This window comes from Manis javanica, chromosome X (assembly GCF_040802235.1).
Source record: "Manis javanica isolate MJ-LG chromosome X, MJ_LKY, whole genome shotgun sequence".
NCBI classification, from domain to species: Eukaryota; Metazoa; Chordata; class Mammalia; order Pholidota; family Manidae; genus Manis; species Manis javanica.
In genome coordinates, this window is record NC_133174.1 from 16,499,514 (window position 1) to 16,521,864 (window position 22,351).

The 22,351-nt window shown below is 36.2% G+C and overlaps 1 long non-coding RNA gene across 1 annotated transcript in view; it reads right to left on the bottom strand.

Annotated features, from left to right (window-relative positions):
• LOC140847386 (uncharacterized) overlaps positions 1 to 22,351 on the bottom strand; it is a 609,000-nt gene that overhangs the window by 332,056 nt on the left and 254,593 nt on the right. The window contains exon 3 of the long non-coding RNA XR_012127366.1: positions 14,446 to 14,541. This is a non-coding gene — a long non-coding RNA (uncharacterized lncRNA). The remainder of the gene's footprint in view (positions 1 to 14,445; positions 14,542 to 22,351) is intronic.

The following is a 22,351-nucleotide window of genomic DNA, read 5'->3' on the forward strand; positions in this document are numbered from 1 at the left end:
GCTCTTCCACTAGCCCTTTACATGGCTGACTCCATTTGTCACTCAGGGTTTAGCTCAAATGTCACCTCATCAGAGAGACCTTGCCTGACCACCTGACCCCTCAACCTAAACTAGCTTCCTCCGAGTCTCCTCCTTACCTGGAGAGTGTTTACTATTTTCTAAAATACTATTGGCATGTGTTTACTTACATAAATATTACCTGAACACATAATGAACTGCTTACCATGTAACCACTGGGTCGTTACCTCCTTTAGAACCGCCTTGTTTTCTTATTCACAACAGTAATCTTAACACCTAGCTCTTTACACAACCCCATGCATACTATTTCCCCCAAAACAAATAAAAGGTAGAATATATCTACCCTCTTATTCTACTTAACATTTTATAGATATGTATATTTCAATGACATGTAAGCAGTAGGTGCTCAATATTTGATAAATGGGAGAAAAGAACAGAAAAAGATGAATCAATGGAATTTTAACACTCCATTTTCCTAGCAACATCCCCAAAATATTTGAAGAAAATTATCCTACCTTGAGAATGCTCTCGAAGCTATACATTCATGATTTCTTCAATTCTTCTTCTTAGGATCTATTTTCAGTATCTCTCATCACTTAATTATGTCCCTTGGACCTGCCAGTTTATTAATACTCCATCTTAAAATCTGGCATACAGAAATGAGTAAGAGTTTTCAGGTGTTATCTAACCAGTGCAGACATGGCTACTGACAGACGTAATAAAAGAAATAAAGATACCATTCTGAGAAGCCTCCACAAGCTACTGGTTGACCAGCCAGCTTTCCAAAATGATGTCACTATCTTGTGTCTATAATGGTAACCTGAGGCAGGTGTGATAAGATACAGTGCTTCTCAAATTTTACTGTGAAGATGTGTGCCTTCAGGATCCAGTTAAATGCAAATTCTGATTCAGGAGGTCTGAGATAAAGCCTGAGATTCAACATCTCTACCAAGCTGCTGATCTATGGGCCATACATTGAGTAGCAAAGCAATACTGGAATGCTGAACCTGGAAATAGGAAAGCTAAATTTAAATTGCCAACCTATCATTTAACAGCAGCATACAGATGGACAAATTTATTAGTTTTCACATCTGCAAAGTAGGGGTAAATACAAATGTCTTAGATGCTATAAGAGTTGAATAAGACAATGAATGTAGTTGGCACATATTGGGGATATAACAAATATTTTTCCAGTGAACAGACTTCTACCAATAGAAGTTGGAAGCCCATATTGAGTTTATAGGCAGAAAAAATTACTGGCTTTTTTTTTCATATAAATGGCTTGTTAGCCAAATCTCCTCTCATCCAGCATCTGTACAGTTGAATTTTTTTAAATCTAAATACAGGACTTAACATTTATAACTATTAAATTTCATCTTGTTAGCTTTGGCCAGAGTTCCAGCCTGTCAAGATTGTTTTGAATTAAGATTCAGTTACTCAGTGTATTAGCCATTGCTTCAAGCTTTATGTCATCTGCAAATTTGATAAGTATGCCTTCTATGTCATTATACATATCATTAAAATGTTGAGTAGGACAAGATCAAGGGCAAAGATATTATACATTTTATTTGTTTTGAAGGAAGAACTATATATAGGGTGGGGTAAGGAGCTGAAATTGTTTGACAAACCATAAATCTGTTTAACGGAATATCATCCAGCCTATATTTCTCCATTTTTTTCTCCACATAGATTCCATGAAATGTTTCTGTAAAGCATATTAATTAAATCAAAATGCATTATGTCTATGGAGTTTTCTTTCCATCCACAACTCAAACTAAAAAGTGAAACAAAATTACTTTGGCATGACTTAGCCTTAGTGGACCTATGCTACCTCTTAGTAATCATTATTTTCTCTACCAACTATTCAACTATAATCTTTTAACAATCTCTCTTGTAATTCCAACAAGCAAGAATTAATGTTATTCTCATTGGTGGCGTATGTGTTCTGTGACTGGAGACATACATATTTTTTCCAAAATCCTCAAAAACGTTTTAAATTTTATCATGTGCAAACACTTTTTTCTGTATCCTTGAGGTAATTCATCTAGTTCTGTAGATTCATTTAAAACATCTAGGCATGCCTTGTTCTTTACCTACCTTTTTGTTTACTTCCCTCTTACTCAGTTTCATTCTATTTGCCATGCTTCATTCTCTGCAAAACAAAAAACCTAACATAGGAATTTAGAATTTCTGGTTATTGTTTTTCTGTAAGCCATCTTCCTTTTTTAAAATCAAGATGGATAAGGGATCCCCTGGTGCAGTACCAACAGTTTTTATAGATAGCTGCCCTGCCAGCAGTACACTGTAGATCCTTGTCCCTTCTCAGTTATACTTCAACTCTGCTTTAAAATCACTGGCAATGAGATAAAACCTTTCTTTTCCTTTCTGAAAACACTTTTAGAACAAATAAATATCTGTTTTATTAAAACAATACTTCTGCTCCTATTTTGATATGGCAAAACACCGTACCTTCTCCATTCCTATTTATATACAATTCCTACACAAGGAATCAGTTAAAACAAAACAGGAATCTTAATTTATTTGAATTGCCCCAATAATGCCATCAAATCAAAACAGACTCAAATATCTCTCACAAATATGTTCACGCACACACACACACAGATCCTGGCTCTATCAGATTCTTTAGTTTTCTACCGGTCTTCCTGTTCCTTCATAAGCCCCTTTTTAATAGCCTACATGGCAAATGCAAATGCTTTAGGTGACACTGGACTCTCCTGAAACCAGTGATAGAAATCATAAAGGGATTGGGGTTAGCCTTATTTGCAAGCACTTGTGAGTTGTAGGTTCAAAACACCATTTATGATAGCCTCAACAGAGAACCAAGGAACCTGTCATAGTCAAGCACTTTTGTGCACATGCATATGTGTGAGATGACTAAGTTTCATTTTGATGCAAAGTAGAGCAACTCAAATAAATTAAGATTTCTACTGAAATTGTACCAACCAGCTTCTCACACCACAAAGGTATGAAACTAGATAGAAATTATGCAAAGAAAACAAAAAAGCCCACAAACACATGGAGGCTTAACAACATGCTTCTAAATAATCAATGGATCAATGGCCAAATAAAAACAGAGATCAAGTAAGATATGCAGACAAATGAAAACAATAAATTAACACTGCAAAATCTGTGAGACACAGCAAAGGCCACACTAAGAGGGAAGCATATTGTAGTACAGGCCTACTTCAGGAAAGAACAATCCCATATAAACAGTCTAAACTCACAATTAATGAAACTAGAAAAAGAACAAATGAGGCCCAACGTCAGTAGAAGGAGGAACATAATAAATATCAAAGCAGAAATAAATAAAATTGAGAAGACTAAAACAATAGAAAAAATCAATGAAACCAGAAGCTGGCTCTTCAAAAAAATAAAGAAAATAGATAAACTAGCCAGACTTATCAAGAAAAAAAAGAGAGTCTACACACATAAACAGAGAAAGGAAAAATCACTACAGATACCAGAGAAATACAAAGAATTATTAGAGAATACTATGAAAAGTTATATGCTAACAAGTTGAATAACCTAGAAGAAATGGACACCTTTTTAGAAAAATATAACCTTCCAAGACTGACCCAGGAAAAAACAGAAAATCTGAACAGACCAATTACCAGCAACGAAATGGAATTGGTAATCAAAAAATCACCTAAGAACAAAACCCCTGGGCCAGATGGCTTCACCACTGAATTTTACCAAACATTTAGAAAAGACCTAATAGCCATCTTCCTTAAAGTTTTCCAAAAAGTAGAAAAGGAGGGAATGCAAACAAACTCAGTCTAGGAGGTCAGCATCTCTCTATAACAAAACTAGGCAAAGATACCACAAAAAAAGAAAATTACAGACCAATATCCCTGGTGAACATAGATGCAAAAATACTGGAAAAAGTATTAGCAAACCGAATTCAAAAATACATCGAAAAGATCATCCATCATAATCAAGTGGGATTTATTCCAGGAATGCAAGGATAGTACAATATTAGAAATTCCATCAACATCACACACCACATCAACAAAAAGAATTATCTCCATAGATGCTGAAAAAGCATTCAACAAAATTCAACATCGATTCATGGTAAAAACTCTCAACATAGTAAAGGCCATATATGACAAACCCACAGCCAACATAATACTTAACAGTGAAAAGCTGAAAGCTTTTCCTCTAAGATTAGGAACAAGACAAGGATACCCACTCTCCCCACTTTTATTCAACAGAGTACTGGAGGTCCCAGCCATGGCAATCAGACAATACAAATAAATAAAAGGCATCCAGATTGGTAAGGAAGAAATTAAACTGTCACTGTTTGCAGATGACATGATTTTGTACATTAAAAAACCCTAAAGAATCCACCCCAAAACTACTAGAACTAATAACTGAATTCAGCAAAGTTGCAGGATAAAAAATCAATACACAGAAACCTGTTGCATTCCTTCCTAAATATACACAATGAACTAGCAGAAATAGAAATCAGGAAAACAATTCCATTTACAATTACATCAAGAAGAATAAAATACTTAGGAATAAGCCTAATCAAGGAGGTGCAAGACCTATACCCTGAAAACTACAAGACACTCATGAGAGAAAATAAGGAGACACTAATAAATGGAAATATATCCCGTGCTCATGGATAGGAATAATTAATACTGTCAAAATGTCCATCCTGCCTTAAGCAATCTACAGATTCAATGCCATCCCTATCAAAATATCAACAGCATTCTTCAACGAACTAAAACAAATAGCTCTAAAATTCATATGGAACCACAAAAGACCCCAAATAGTCAAAGAAATCCTGAGAAGGAAAAATAAAGCTGGGGGGATTATGCTTCCCAACTTGAAGCTCTACTACAAAGTCACAGTAATCAAAACAATTTGATACTGGCACAAGATCAGACCCACAGATCAATGGAATTGAATAGAGAGCCCAGATATCAACCCACACATATATGGCCAATTAATATATGATAAAAGAGTCATGGATACACATTGGGGAAATGACAGTCTCTTCAACAGATGGTGTTGGCAAATTGAACAGCTACATGTAAGAGAATGAAACTAGATTATTGTCTAATCCATACACAAAAGTAAATTCAAAATGGATCAAATACCTGAATGGAAGTCATGAAACCATAAAACTCTTAGAAGACAACATAGGCAAACATTGCCTGAATATAAACATAAGCAACTTTTTCCTGAATACATCTCCTCGGGCAAGGGAAACAAAAGCAAAAATGAACAAATGGGACTGCATCAAACTAAAAAGTTTCTGTACAGCAAAGGACATCATCAACAGAAGAAAAAGGCATCTACAGTATGGGAGATTGTATTCATAAATGACATATCTGATAAGGGGTTAACATCCAAAATATACAAAGAACTCACATAACGCAACACCCTAAAAGCAAATAACCCAATTAAAAAATGGGCGGAGGATCTCAACAGACACTTCTCCAAAGAAGAAATTGAGATGGCCAATAGGCACATGAAAAGATGCTTCACACTGCTAATTATCAGGGAAATGCAAATTAAAAGCACAATGAGATATCACCTCACACCAGTTCGGATGGCCAAAATCCAAAAGTCAAAGAACAACAAATTCTGGTGTGGTTGCAGAGAAAGGGGACCCCTCCTATACTGTTGGTGAGAATGTAAATTAGTTCAGCCATTGTGGAAAGCAATATGGAGGTTCCTCAAAAAACTAAAAATACAAATACCATTGGACCCAGGAATTCCACTCTGAGGAATTTACCCAAAGAAAACAAGATACTGATTCAAAAAGACATATGCATCCCTATGTTTATTGCAGCACTATTTACAATAGCCAAGATATAGAAGCAACCTAAGTGTCCATCAGTAGATGAATGGATAAAGAAAATGTGGTACATATACACAATGGAATATTATTCAGTCATAAGAAGAAAACAAATCCTACCATTTGTAACAACACGGATGGAGCTTGAGGGTATTATGCTCAGTGAAATAAGCCAGGTGGAGGAAGACAAGTACATGATTTCATTCATTTGTGGAGTATAACAACAAAGCAAAACTGAACGAACAAAACAGCAGCAGAATCACAGAGTCCAAGAAGGGACTAGAGTTAACCAAAGGGAAATGGGTAAGGAGGGTGGGTGAGGGGGAAGGGAGAAGGGGATTAAGGGACATTATGATTAGCATACATAATGTAGGGGGGCACGGGGAAGGCAGTAGAGCACAGAGAAGACAAGTAAAGACTCTATAGCATCTTACTACACTGGTGGATAGTGACTGTAATGGGATATGTGGGGGGATTTGATAATATGGGTGAATGTAGTAACCACAATGTTGCTTATGTGAAACCTTCATAAGATTGTATATCAATGATGCCTTAATGAATAGAAATGTATTTCAAGAAGATGGTAATAACAAAAAAAAAAGAGAGAAAACCCCCAACCTTTCAGCATGCCTCCTCTCTGAGGACACCCGCACTTTTTCTCAAAGTTTTCTCCAAAAAAAATTAAGATTCCTATCTATTTTAACTGATTCATTTAAAAGAAACAACATAATGGTACACAGAGATGAACAGGGAAGGTGCAGTTTTACATTGTGGGCTCAGAGGGGAATAGTAACTAGCCAAAGGTCATATAAGTAGTAAGAGATGGAGCCCAGATACCACCTCAGTTTATGAGATTTTAAACATTACATGGACACAAGACACAAGCACTAGTGATGGCCATGTAGAGAACAACGGAAGGGCAAGGGTGCATGGGAACTTAGGGTGATGTAGAGAAGCATATAGAAATACTTATACTCATGTTCACAATATCCCTTCCCATCTTAGAATGTCAAAGCTGTCCCGGATGCTAAATTTTCCTTCTAACCTGTAGAAACCAGAGGTTTTAAGTAGTTTGGGGAGGGCTTGAGCAAATGACTTTGGATGATATATAGCCAGCACCCAAGTAGCTGGGAGATATTGCAATCACATCAAAGGAGTGACCCAGGAAAAACACCAGTTGTTTTTGCCACTGCCCTCTACTTGACACCAGTGAAACTAGGACTGGACATGACTACCTGTCCACACATGCCTCAGAAGAATCAAATGATTGCATCACCATGCCTGTCAAAAGAATTGTTGGGCCATGCCATGTGGTGCTTGCTCTCTGCATTGCTGATCTCCAGTGTGCAAATATTCCTTTGGTAGAAGCTAGGTCACATGGGAAACACCAACTCAAGGGAATCTGGGTAATATAGTCTTTAACATTTTCATATTTGGGGCTCTGGAAAGCAAGCAGAAGCAGATCAACGTGGTGCTGAGCAAGTCTGTTGTGAGATATATATCAGAAAACTACTTTCTAGATTCCCATTACCTTTTCTAAGAAGTTCAACTCACATCTCATGCAAACTCCCAGGATTCCTCCTGCATGCACTCCCCAAGGGAGAACTTGATCACATTTGGTGCCATCTCAAGGTGTTTGTTCTCTTTTACAATGTTACAGAGCAATGAATGTTCAGGGTATACATCATCAGCCTTGTATTTTTCCTACAGCTTGTTTCAACAGCAGTTAAGGGTTTGAGACTCTTTGTTTGTGTTTTTCATGTTTATAAAAATGCTGGTGGTGTTGAAAGGACAGATGAATAAGCTAAGTGTGCAGGGAAAGCAAAGACAAAACTTCCAATTCCATAAAGCATCAGACAAACTCCCCTTTATTGTCAGCACAATCTGCCACAGGCTTTATAAAGAATAACTGCATTTTTTTCATTTCCCTCTCTTAAAAAAATTATTTGCCTCTGCTCTCAAAGAGACAAATTTTCATTTTTTTTCTATGCTTTCAAGAATTTATTAATCTCAGAAGTCAGTTATTAGAAGAAAAAGGATATCACTGAAAGAAAACATGAAGTACAGATTTGGGAGATAAATGAGCAGAGAGAAACTCAAAGGTATTTTAAAGTTATTACTGATTTGTTCTCCACTGTGGAAACAAAAGGTTTATATTTCCTAAATTAAGGCCTTGAGGTAACATTAAAACATTGTATTTTTATCTGTACAACTGAAGAACCCATGTGTGGCTGAATCTTGAGACTGCCACTAAAAAGGAGTTTAGTGCCTTAGGGGTCTCACTTGCCTCTACTTGGGCCCTAAAATAGTTCAGTGAATGGCACCATCCTAAAATCTATTTTTAAAAATGAAAGAGAGGGAACTTAAGAGCTAGAGGCCTCTATTCATATTCCCAGAATTAGTGGCTACCTCTGGGGAGAGAGCACTTGCTTGCCCTTTGAAGATACACAGGGCAGGCCATCCCTCATAGAAGAAGAATTTGGCCAGTCCACTGACCCTTGCTTAGAAGACATACAATAAAGCACTACAGAAGCTAGAGCATAATGAAGAGGTTCCTAGATATGCTTGCATATTAGAGAAGTCATTTTCCCCCAAATTACCCCTCCCTTATATTTGATTCCTTGTAAATTTGTCACATTACATATTGTTCTATCAGTTAATTTAATTTGAACAAATTACAACTGAAGAAAGACACATTAGCCTCAATCAGTGGGTTTCCAACTTTAGTATCTATCAGAATCACTTGTAAGATTTTTAGAGCCCATATTGCTGAGCCCCACGCCTAGAGCTTCTGAGTCAGGTGAGCTGTGAGGGTGCCTAGCTGAAAAAGACTTGCACTGCTAAATTATGAAGCCTTTAATATCGGGATAAGGAAATTTTACTTTATTCAGACTCATTTCAAAATGATGTCTCCTCCAGTATTGGAAACCTGCCTACTGCAGATTGGGAGATTTTCAAAGATGGCCTCACACACTCAAGCCTAGGCACTAACCCGCACACAGGCACCACAAGGCTCAACGGCAAATGTGATAGAAAACGTGTGCAAAATGATATAGTAACATGTATAAATTGTCTTAAAGACTAATGAGAAATTAAAAATTAGCTCAGATTGAGAAAGTAAACACCTACCTTGCTGTTCAGCGGGATGAGATAACAGACACAAATAAAACCAACTGCAGAGTCATCAGCTAAATAGTAAGTACTGGAGGATAAAAAATTCAAAATAGCAAAGTGGCTCTGAGTTGGCATTAACAGCTGTGGTATATATACTTCTTCCAGAACACCATTCTTCTTCAACGTGATTATGGTTGTGATGGTAATAGCAGAAGGAGCAATAGCAGAATTAATTTTTAAAAATCATACCAACCACCAATTATATAATTCTTTTTCCATCCTGAGCACTGAAAGCCATCATTTAATTCTCACTCAACATTTAATTCTCACAACCAGCCTATGAAAAAAGTACTACATTGACATTTTACGGAAGAGAAAAGGGAAGCTTGAAGAGGTTACACACTTTGCCCAAAGGACACAACAGGTTGGAAAGACAGGATTCTAACTCAGGGGTTGATAATTTTTTTTCTACAAAAGCCCAGATAAACTTGTTTGGCTTTGTGGGTCATACGGTCCCTGTTGCAACTACCCCATCTTGCAGTTGTAGCACAGAGGCAGCCAGAGACAACATGGAAACTGATGAGAATGGCTGTGTTTCAGCAAGGCTTTGTTTACAAAAATAGACAGGAGGCGGATTTGGCCTGCACACTATGATTTTCTGACCCCTGTCATTACCCAAGACTGATCCAAATGTCTTGACTCAGATTCTGTAAAAAAATGTCTTGTATATGTTTACAGCCCAATGTAACATCTAGCACAGACCCATGTATTCAAAGGTACTCAATAAGTATTTGTTGATGAAACAACCAATAAATAAATTAATTCAACTGTTTATTGAGTGTCTGCTATTTCCCAGACACTGTCATAAGCACTTGATATTTATCAGCGAGCAAAGTAGATAGAAGTCTCAGCCAACAAGGGTTTAAACATCTATAAATCCCCCAAATCATACAGCAAGACTGTATTTGTTTTCTACTGCTGCCATAACAAATTACCACAAACACAGTGGATCAAAACAACACAAATTTATTACCGTACTGTTCTGTAGGTCAGAAGTCCAATATGAGTTTCATCAGACTAAAAGGAAGGCATTGGCATGGTGTCATTCCTTTCGGGAGGATCTGTTTCTGAGCTCATTATGTTTCTTGGCAGAACTCATTTCCTTAAGAACAGATCCCTACAGCTCAGAACGAGCAATGGCTCACTGCGTCACTCTTCTTCTGCCATCTTTCTTTCTGACTATAGCCAGGGAAGGTTCCCTGGTTTTAAGGACTCATTGTGATATTGGGCTCACCCGGATAATTCAGGATAATCACCTCATCCCAAGGTCCTTAACCTTAATCACATCTTCAAAGCCCCTTTTGCCATGTACAATCACATAGTCACAGGTTCTGGACATTAGGACATGGACTTCTTTGAGGAACCACTATTCTGTCTACCACACATACCATCACAGAATTTCATATTAAATCTGATGAATCTGATCTTTGCCATTGGACTATATTTCTAGTGAGTCAGTATATGATATAAATTATCTTTATTTTAACATGTTGTGGTAATCCATTCATATCAGATACAGGAAATTACACTTTCCTCAACCTTGCCCAAAGCTGTAGATTTAGACCTGATGGTTCTTCAGCCAGTCCTAAATAATATCAGAGTATTTCAAAAACACTTACCTAACATTAAAACCACTAAAAGTATGTCATTCTATCATTAGCCTGGCATATTTGGGAGGAACTCTCCACTTGGAACACATGCTTTGCACTGGGTCTTACCTAAAAAATAGGATTCCTATATGGCACTGACCTGAAGCTTTGTCCCTGACCTTGCCATGCTAGCCCAGGCTATTTGGGCCTCTGCCTTGGTTTTCTCATTTGCCTTTGAATCCCCTTACATTGATTACAGGGCTCACTGAAAAGCTGACATCTTCTCTGACCCTTGCTAATCACTCCAGCTGTGCTTATGTTGCAGGCACAGGTCAGGTCCTCCTCCAAGTGAGATGGACAACACCCAACCATAACCGAAGACTCTCAGTTCCAGGAGAACCACCTCAGACACCTGGTACTATGCCCAACCATTTATTGATGACAGAAAATAGGTAAATTGGCCCAAATTCCAAAATTTCACAGTACTGTGCCTTGGTTGGCTCCCCAAACCCAACCCTATGTGTATTCTTCATCTCCCTTAAAGGCTCTACTGTTAGCCCATGCTCACATTAACAATGTTGGAGTAATTTTTTTATTCCACTCAGCCTTTATCCTCCCCCCCCCTTTCAATCACCATATTGTTCTGGTTACCCTGAGACAGGATACAGGGGGAGGACTGGGTTTGCCGGGGAAAATCAGAGTTTCTGTTACAGAAGAAAAGCCCAACTTTCAATGTCAGCCTTTCAGGAACCCTTGCCATTGAAGCTCCTCCAGATCAAGGGAGAAGTTACTTTATGATATCTGGAATGAAAAGAGACTTCTACTGAGGTTTGAAAGTTCTAGTTCTAGTTCTAGAATAAAGAATATTAATCTTGGAATCTTAAAGACCTGGTTCCATATCCAGGCTCTGCCACTCACTTTGACAATTTTTTTTCAATTAGGAAATGCAAATAATACCTACCTCATGGAATTATTGTGAAAATTAAATGAGATCATGAGCATCAATACACTTTGTAAACTGCAGATGTCAACTTTTATCATTATGATTATCATACTAATGCCCTGCTATCTCTGCTACAGCAAATACTACACCTGGTCAGGGCGCAGGGTGAGTCTTTTAATGCTAATCATTCAGATTCATTCAAGAGACCATTTATGTTTTTTTACTGTGTTAGCAGAGGTCATTTCATTCTAATCCTGTCCCTCAAGTTATATTTTGGACAGGGTTCAGTCTAATTGAACCTGCCAATATTAGGCTTGGCACTACTTAAAGATTTATTCAATCACCTTCTCTGAAGGCGCAAGCCAACATTTGTGCATATTTGTGTCATAAATCATACACCAACAAGATGCCAAAAGCAGTCACCTCCTCTATGAATCAGTCTCTGATTCCCAAGACTGAATTAGCCTCTTCCTTCTCTATTTTCCATCATGTGTTGCCAACACTATGATAGCATTTATAATATGGCATTGTAATGGTGTCCTTGACCTTCCTCCCAATGAGATTCTGAGCAACTCTAGAGTGGAGATTTAGTCTTTGAATTCTCTTTCATGGTACACAGTAGATCACCAATACATGTTTATCGATGCAAAGAAGGAAGTAGAGGAGGACCAAGCCTTCACAGAGCAACATTACCTTAGTATATTTTAGGGGTTTGGGGATTTCAAGTAAAGGAGAAACCAAGTAACTAAAAACTATTCTTTCCAAAAATCCCCAATTAATCTTTCTATAGCATGGGTAAAAGCTGTTATCAAGTTGTCTGCAAGTGCAATGTAAATTAGATTAATTATTCCAGACACTTCACATTAGTTATATGTGAAAGGAGAAGCAGTTTATTTGAATATTTCAGCCCTTAAATGTGATGTTCTGTGCTTTCTGGAGAGGGGAGAGCTTGAGCTTTATTTTGAGAAGAAATTCAGTATTACAAACAGAACCGAGATGTGTTGATGTGAGAGGAGATCAGAGAAGGAGGAATTTTTCTCATTTAGAACATTGCTCCTACAAGAATTTTAATTGCACATTTTCAAAATTATAATAGCGTCTACCCTGATACCATAATCCCTTCCTAGTGCATCTTCCTTAATATTTTAGTTAAAAATTAGCCATGTGACCCTTGGATTAAATACCAAAAAATCCTGTATTGTGGGATGCCAACGTTTTGAAGACATTGCTATCACTGGAAAATATGATCCTCCCAAGCCAGTTGAGAGTATATCAGCAGGGTTTCAGTGACCACCTAACTGTCCTTCAGTTTCCTGCTTCTCAAATTCTAACATGCACATGAATCCCCTAAGAGTCTTGTTCAAATATTCTGACTCAGCAGGTCTGGGACAGGTCCTGAGAGTCTGCATTTCTAAGAATCTCCCAGCTGATGTCCAAGCTGCTAATCTGCAGACCACATCTTGGGTAATAAGGTTCTAGTAGCATTGCGAATAAGAAAATTCACCATCAATGAAATTTCTAAGGCAAAATGCCACTGCATTTCTCCCATGCCAGTAGTTACGGAGATTTTCTCTATTAACACCTTTCCTTAAGAGAATAATTGCTTTAATAAACAGCCTTGAAACATACTGAACCTCTTAGTTAGGCCAAATTTAATCACTATACAAAATGTGTCTCATGCAATGATTAAGAAATGCTAATATCCTTGGCAAATGAGGTAAATTATGTTTCAGCTACAGATTTTCCTTTTAAAATTCCTTTCTCTTTGACTCAATTCACATGTGGATCCCAGGATATGTTCCGGAAGGCACAGCCTCTCAGTGGGGGTGCTGTAGAGTCCAAGAGCTCCCCTCCCCCAAAGTAAAGCACAGACACCTGTAATGTGCAGGAATAAAACAGATTCTCATCACATGTGAGCATTTCCCAGTAATGAGATAGTTCTTGGGATAAGCTGACTGACCAGGAGAGCCAATCCAGACAACCTTTAATCAGTAATGACAAACTAAAGAGCCTTAAAAGTAAAAGAAGCTGTGTTTTTCCAGAACTTGCCATATTAGATTTTAGCCATGCCCTGGAGTTATAAAAATGCATTCTTATCAATCCATTTTCCATTCAACAAAAAATCATTAATTTTCACTAAGTATTCTAGAGTAGAATTTTTAAACCAAAATGATAGAACTACAGTCATTAGACAGCCCTCACACTCAAACTGGAAAATTTTCCCACTGTCACTATTCCTCTTTGTTCTAAGAGCCCTCCTTGCATTAATCAGTTGATATGCTATATAAAGTTGTGCATAAACTAAATTTCAGTGACAGAAATCTATTTTAAATGAACTTAAAATAAGTGAGTGTTTTCTGGGATGAATTCTACGTAAAGAAATAAATCCTTCCTTATGAATAATCATTCCCAAACACCTGCTAACATGTATTTTGCAAGCTCTGTATTCATATCTCATTATTTTAATGCAGAATATATCTGTAGTTTCATTTTATGCATGACTCTAAGGATCTCTGTTTTGTTTAATTCGACAAAGGAAAACTAACATCCATGGTATGGGGAAGTGCCAAGGGTTAACAAGAGCAGGAGGTGGCTACCAGCAGCAGGGCTGAAAGAGCAAGGGGGAGAGATTCATTACCTAGAACTCAGGAAGACCAGTAGTTGTACAGAAAGGCCACACTGTTCCCTTTAATATAGGAATATAGTCACTTCCCTCCCACTACCTAGAACCAATCCCAATTGATGATGTCTGTAAATATCAAACTCCTAAAGCACAAAGCAGGGTAGAAAACGGTGGAGATGCAAGTTGCAGGGCCAAAATAAAACACCAAAGGCACAGTGGAAGGTACACGTAGCATAGAGGAAATAAGGAAATTGAAGGAAGATTCACTTACTGAATGTTGAGACCACTAATCTTCTCCCCACCATCAGCTCCAGAATGTCAGCAGCCAGGTTTCGATGCTCCAGGCAGGAGACTGAATGGTTCATCTCTGGGGATTAAAAATTTGGAAGATAAAGTTTAGAAAATCTTCCCGAAAGTAAAGCAAAAGACAGAAACAATAAACGAGAGAAAAATATAAGAAAGAAGACAATGAAGCTGAGTTCCAACACTCAACTTGACTAATATCAATAGAGCTCTAGAAAGAGAGAAGGGAGAAAATCATCAAAAAGTAAAATTTGGGAGAACTTTTCAGATGGATTTCCAGATTGAAAGGATTCACCAACTATCCAGCACAATAGAGTTAAGCAAAGGAACATTACCATGGGATTTAAGAACACCGAGACCAAGTGAATATACCACAAGCTTCTAGAGAGGGGGTAAATAACCAGGTCACACATAAACCAGGTCACTCAGACTGTTTCTGACTTTTCAACAGTAAGATAAAAAACTAGAAAGCAAAAGAGCAATCCCTCCAAACTATTTTGAGGACACGATATCCAACCTACAATTCTATACTCAGCTAAACCAGCAATTAAAATACAAACTTTTTAAAGTATTCAAGATGTTGAAATTTTATTGCCTCGCATCCTTTCCTCATTTAGCTACTGAAATATGTATTGTACCAAACTGGAAGGTGTAAACCACAATAGAGGAGGAAATAGAATGCAGGAAACATGAATTTCATGTACAGAGGTATCCCAGAATGATTTATTCACACCAAGCATGCAAAGTAATCAGTCCAGTCTGGAACTTAACAAAATACCTGATATGTTTCACTGCATTGAGGGTATTTAGATAATTTGGGCAAGGAACTGAATTAGTGACAAGTGCATGAAAAACTAAGTAACCATAACTCAAGGCAACGATTAGCTCCTGGGAAAAGTATTTTGTAAGAAAAAGAAAAAACAATCACAAGATATTATATAGTTCAGTTACAGACAGTGTTTACATAGTTATACTAATATAAACACTGAAGATTGCATTAACTTATATTGATATAATATATTGGGAGGATATATAATGATATATTGACAGGAAGTCTGAATGTGTGTGGATGGTCAGAAAAGAGAACTAATCTTCATTTTCCTATCTGGGATGTCAATCAGTAATATTCAAATCTGGGAAATCAAGAAGTAGAAATAAAAACACATTATTTAGAGAAATGGAGATAAATATGAAAAGATACAGCTGAGACATTATTGCATTTTTCTGTAATAATGTATACAGTATATGTGGATATATATTTCTGCATTCAAAACCTTAATGAAAATTTTAAAATAAGTTAAAATTATGAAAATAATTTACAAAATTTAAAGGCCAAATACTTATTATAAATGTGTTTCTGTCATTTTTAAGGTATAATGTCTCACAATTTATTTTCCTTCTCGTAATTAGTTTTTAATGTTTACCTACAAAGGGAAATGTTTGTCATTCTTATTTTTTCCTAAAACCTGACTAAATAAAGTCTGTTCATCTTACATTATTTTTCCTGTTACTGTGTCTAATAAAACATAAAGAACCTAGATACACCTATGAGAATTTTCACAATTTCTATCATTGTGATTACATATCAATACCTATACCATGCTTATCATGATTGAAACTCATTTTGAAAATAGGTATCACCCCTGTTGAAGTACTGGTATTTTGAAATAACTGAAACTCCTTGCTATATAATAGATGAAAACTGTCAGTCTTATTTTCTAACAGTAACATTCTCTGTTAAGACTCTCATGAACAGGTTCTAATAATGATATATTTTCCCAGGACAATCTGAAGATTGGGCTTTAGAACTCTTAATTAAGTTCTTTTGCTTCAACATGCCAATAATACAGCACATCAACAATGTGATTTTTCTCATTCATCTTGTATAATGCCTTTGAAGATCTTTGATAGGAAAAATTTATCTTTCCCATTTTAACATTCCCCTAACTAGGAAAAAAGAAGTGGATGATGGTTTCATGCTAGGTTTAGTGAGTGGATATAAAATGAGAAGTATGCTAAGAAAATATAAAGATTTATCTATAATTTGCACAGTAATGTGAAAAGAATCTATGTCCTGTGACTACTTAGGTTATACAAAATGAATATGAGAATCAAAGTGATAAAACATCATTATAAATTCTTAATTTTTCCAGTGAAAAATAGTAACATCAGGCTCTTTGATGCACATTTAATTCTGAAAACAAGTCTGCAGTATAAGCACTATTACTATAATACATATTTTATAGATAATGAAACTGAAACATATTAAAGTGAACAAATTTACACCACCAGGAATTTGTACATCTAGAATATGAACTCAAATATCTTTGAGCAAAGTCCGTCCTTTTAGTTACTATTCTAAAGTATTTGATATTTAACTTTTAGCTATGATAATATTCACAAATATTCTATTTGTGTGTTGGAAATAGAAGATCAGTTGATCTTGTCATGTATTTGTTTAAATGGATTACTTCTGGTGTTTATAGTTCAGTCTTAATCTGGTTTACTTAAGAAAAAAATAAAAATAATAGAATGAATGAGAAAAAAGAATCAGTAATCAAAAATCTTCCAAAAAAAGAAAATTTCAGGTTGAGATGGCTTAACTGGTGAATTCTACCAAATATTTAAAGAAGAATTAATACCAATCCTTCTTGAACTCTCCCAAAAAATTGACAAGGAGGGAACCTTTCTAAACTCATTTTATGAAGCCAGCATTACCTGATACCAAAGGCAGATAAGGACACTACAAGAAAAGGAAATTACAGGCATTAATCCCTGATGAACATGGATGAAAACATCCTCAACAAAGTACCAGCAAACTGAATTCAACAGTACATTAAAGGATCATACACAATGATCAACTGAGATCTATCCCTGAAATGCAAGAGCGGTTCAACATATGCATTAAATTAATGTAACATACCACATTAGCAAAATGAAGATAAAAATCGTACAATTATCTCAATAGATGCAGAAAAAGCATTTGACAAAGTTCAACATCCTCTCATGATAAAAACTCACAACCATTAAGTAAGAATGTAGTTCAATATAATAAAGGTCATATATGACAAACCCATAACTAGCATCATACTCAATGGTGAAACACTGAAAGCTTTTCTTCTAAGATCAGGAACAAGACAGACAAGGATGCCCACTCTCACCACTTCTATTCAACACAGTAATGGAAGTCCTAGCCAGGGCAATTAGGCAAGAAAAAAAAAGATATTTAAATCAGAAATGCAGAAGTAAAACTGTCTCTGTTTGCAGATTACATGATGTTATATACAGAAAACCCTAAAGACCCCACCAAAAATCTGTTAGAACAAATATAGTAGAGTTGTAGGATAATTAGCATATAAAATAAGTTGTATTTCTGTACACTAACAATGAGCTATCCAAAAAAAGGCATTAAGAAAACAATGCCATTTACAATAGCATGAAAAACAATAAAATACTTAGGAATAAGCTTAACAAGGAGATGAAAGATCTGTACACTGAAAACTACAAAATGGTGATGGAAGAAATGAGTAAGACAAATAAGTGGAAAGACATCCTGTGTTCATGAATTGGAAGAATAAATATTCCTAAAATGTTCATTCTACCCAAAGTAATTTACAGATGCAATGCAATCCCTATCAACATTCCAATGTCATTTTTCACAGAAATAGAAAAAACAATCTTGAGGAATAATATGGAGGCATCAAACTTCCTGACTTCAAGTTATATTATAAAACTACAGTACGATAATAGCATAAAAACAGATTCATAGACCAATGGAACAGAATCAAGAGCCCAGAAATAAATCCATGCAAATATGATCAACTATTTCTGACAAAGGTGCCAGGAATACACAGTGGGGAAAGGATAATCTCTTCAACAATGATTCTCGGCAAACTGGATACCCACATGCAAAGGAATGAAACTGGACCCTTATCTTGCATCATACATAAAAATCAACTCAAAATAGATTAAAGACTTATTACACATAAGACCTGAAACTGTAAAAGTCCTAGAAGGAAACATAAGAGGTAATCTCCCTGACATGGGTCTTGGAAATTATTTTTTGGATGTGATACCAAAAGCATAAGCAACAGCAAAACTCAACAGTGGGACTGCATCAAACTAAAAAAGCTTCTACACAACAAAAGAAATAACAAAATGAAAAGTCAGCCTACAGAATGGGAGAAAGTATTTATAAACCATCTAAGGGATTAATATCCAAAATATGTAAGGAAGTCATACAACTCAATAGCAAAAATAAATACATAACCAGGTTTTAAAAATGGGCAAAGGACCTGAATAGACATTTTTCAGATAACATATAAATGGCAAATAGATACATGAAAAGGTGTTCAACATCACTAGTCATCTAGGAAATGCAAATCAAAACCACAATACCACCTCACACCTGTTGGAATGGCTATCATCGAAAAGACAAGAGATACCAAGTGCTGACAAGGATGTGGAGAAAAGGGAACTTTTGTGCACCATTGGTAGGAATATAAATTGGTACAACCTGTATGGTAAAAAGTATGGAGGTTCCTCAAGAAATTAAAAATGGAACTACCAGATGATTCAGCAATTGCACTTCAGGGTATGTATCTAAAGGAAGTAAAATCACTATTTTGAAGAGAGATCTGCACTCGTGTTCACTGCATTTACTCACAGTAGCCAAGATATGGAGAAAACTTAAGTGTTCACTGACAGATGAAATGAAATACGTCTCAGTCCCTCTACATCTCAGTGAAATATTATTTAGCCTTAAAAATTAAGGAAACCCTGCCATTTGCAACAGCATGGCTGAAGCTGGAGCACATTATGCTAAGAGAAATAAGCCAGACACAGAAAGACAAATATCACACAAGTTCACTGATTTGTGGAATATATATATATTTTTAAAGGTGAATTCATAGTAATAGAGAGCAGAATGGTAGTTTCTGAGATTGGGGGCAAAAGTAGAGATATTGATCAAAGGGTATGAATTTTCAGTTTAAGATGAATAAATTCCAGGGATCTAATACATAGCATGGTGATTATAGTTCATAATAATGTGTTGTACACTTGAAATTTTCTATGAGAGTAGATCTCAAGTGTTCTCACCATCCCCCCCCACACACACACACAAATGGGAACCATGTGAGGTGATGGTAATCATTTCACAATTGTATACATGTGTCAAAACATCATATTGTACACCTTAAATATATAAAATTTTGTCACTCTTACTTCAATAAAGATGGAAAAAAATAGAAAAAAATCCCACTAAATTTAAATATGCCACCAAACATGAAACCCCACCCAAATAGTAATTTCTGGTTCCTCTAAACAGACTTCCTTTGTTTGACTCATCACTTAGAATTCTGGATGTTTTGACTTATTTGGGGATAAAGCAATTCCCTGAACACCTTATCTATACAATACCCATGCCTCTCCCACGTTATTCTCTATATTCTTAGCTGGTTTAATTTTTCTCTGTAGTATTGATCACTACCTACCATTACATTATATACTATATTCATTTGGTCATATCTTTTTGCCTCAAATATAAATTCCTTGAGGTGAGTGACTTTGTCCTATTTTCCATATCCCTTGTAGCTAGAACAGTGCCTGGCACCATAGTGAGCCTCAATTAATATTTGTTGAATGAATGAATATAATGAATTGGCAAACTGTTTTTCACTTACAGATATCCGAGACACCAAGGAGATAGAGACTCTAAACACCTTAGCATTATATTACATATAATGCATATATAGCACATATATGCATATATATTAGATGCATTATATATGGCATGTAGCTAAATTCCTGGTGATTTATAATTTGACTCTCTATTCAAAAGTCTTCACAATAGGCTTTAAAAAGTATTATTACTTTGAGTCTATTTGTAATTTTGCCTCATTCTCATATAATCATGTCTTTAAGAAATAAATTTCTACTCAGACTCGAACTCTACAGCAGAACTCAAAACAAGATTATCTAAATGACAGATACAATTGTTAAATGAGCATTTTTGTTTACAATTCATTTCAGTTCTGTCTGTTAGAAATAAGGGTAGACATGTAGATTGAGAACTGTCCAAAAACATTGTTTCCTTCCTTTATATAATTGACAACCTTTTCATTATATCCCCAATGTTTTAATCACTCACGTGCTATGCTCCAAGCGTTTTGGTAAGAGGCACTTCATGAATAAAATGTAGCAGTGTCTGTGAAAAGTTATAAGAAGTATACCTTAGGCATACTTGAAATAGAGCACATTTTTGACACTTCATACCAATAATAATTCATACTCTAGGGGCCTTTTTTCAATCTTGTGTATCAGGAAGCTAGAAAATGTCTACAAACAGGATGGGTAAATTTCCCAAGCCTGAGTGCCATGTTTCCAAAAGAAGTGGGCTATGGCTGCTCCCTCCTCACACATAACATTTTCAAAAGTTCAAATCAACTAATGGCGGCACCTCAAGCAAAAGTTCTTTAGCAATGCTGTGACACTGCCTAAGAGTTCTCACACTCTGCATACATGAACTCACATCCCTCAGTCACCTAACTAGCACAGCCCAAGAAAGGAGACTTGCCTGGCTTGCTATTCTTAGTTTTTTAATTATCTACTTAAGGATAACAAATACAGGTTTGCAAAATAAACTATCATTGCAGAAAATGTGTTTTTTAAATCTGAAATAGCATGTGATATTATTACCCATCTCAAATTGAACATTACATGGATATTTCTTAAACATGTCCCCCATGCCTAATGATTTTTGCAAAATTCTGGTTTTCTATTATCCTAGTTCACAGTTCAAAACTGATCTCCAAAGTATCACAAATGCCATGCCACATAATGAAATACAGCTGCTCTTTCTGAAAAGAGCACCTAGTTGCAGAAACTATCTTCAGTTATTTTCAGTCTTATCTTGCTTGAATACTCTAACATTGGAAGCTACTGAATCATTTCTTCCAGTCATTCAAAAACAATTAATGTGCACTTACTTATGCCTGGCAGTGGGAATACAACAATTAATTTTTTTAAAAAAACAGCCTCTAAGCTCATGGGAGTTTAGAATCTGGTGGCAAGAAAAAGAGTAATTACCAGGTAATTATAGTGCAGAGTAGTAAAGTCACAAAACAATAATAAAATATTACAACAATGGGGAGTTCCAGTCCCAGACTTTGGAGGTTAGGAAAGACTCCTATAGGAGGTATCACTCAAATGGAGTCTGGAAGAATTAGTCAAGACATCCATGGAAGGGATTTGGGGAAAGGGAATTACAGAAATGTGAACAGTATGTGTACAAACCCAAGAAACAAGAAAGAGTAGTTTGGTAACTGTCAGTAGCTCAAGATGGCTAGAGTTCAGAGTATCAGAAGCAAAGCAATGAGAGAGGAGAGTAGAGGTCTGAGTGCATTTGTCATACTAGGGAGCTTAGGGTTCACTTGAAGAACAATGGAGAACCTTGAACTGATTTCAGCAGAGGGACATATGATCATTGCAGGTGCCTTATGGAGAACCAGTTAAAGGGGTCAAAATAGGAGGCAAAGGGAAAAGTTTGTAGAGCCTTTGATGGTGGCCTCGACTAGAGGAGCGGCAGTAAAGAATAAAGAAAAGTGGATGACAACATTTAATAGCTATTTGGAATGTGGAAGCCATAGTTTTTAGTGGTTTGTTGGATATGAGTAGTAATGGAGAGGGAGAAGTTAAGAATGACACCCAAGTTTCATCACAGAAACCTTCATGTTCAAGTTGAGTTACCCAAAAGGTGGTTGGATATATAAGTCTGGAGCCCAAGAACTGGTTGCAAAGTAGGACTACTCTGATTTCCATTCTACCTCTCTGTCTGCTGCTTTTCTGAATTTATTTTACTTGACACATAGCTA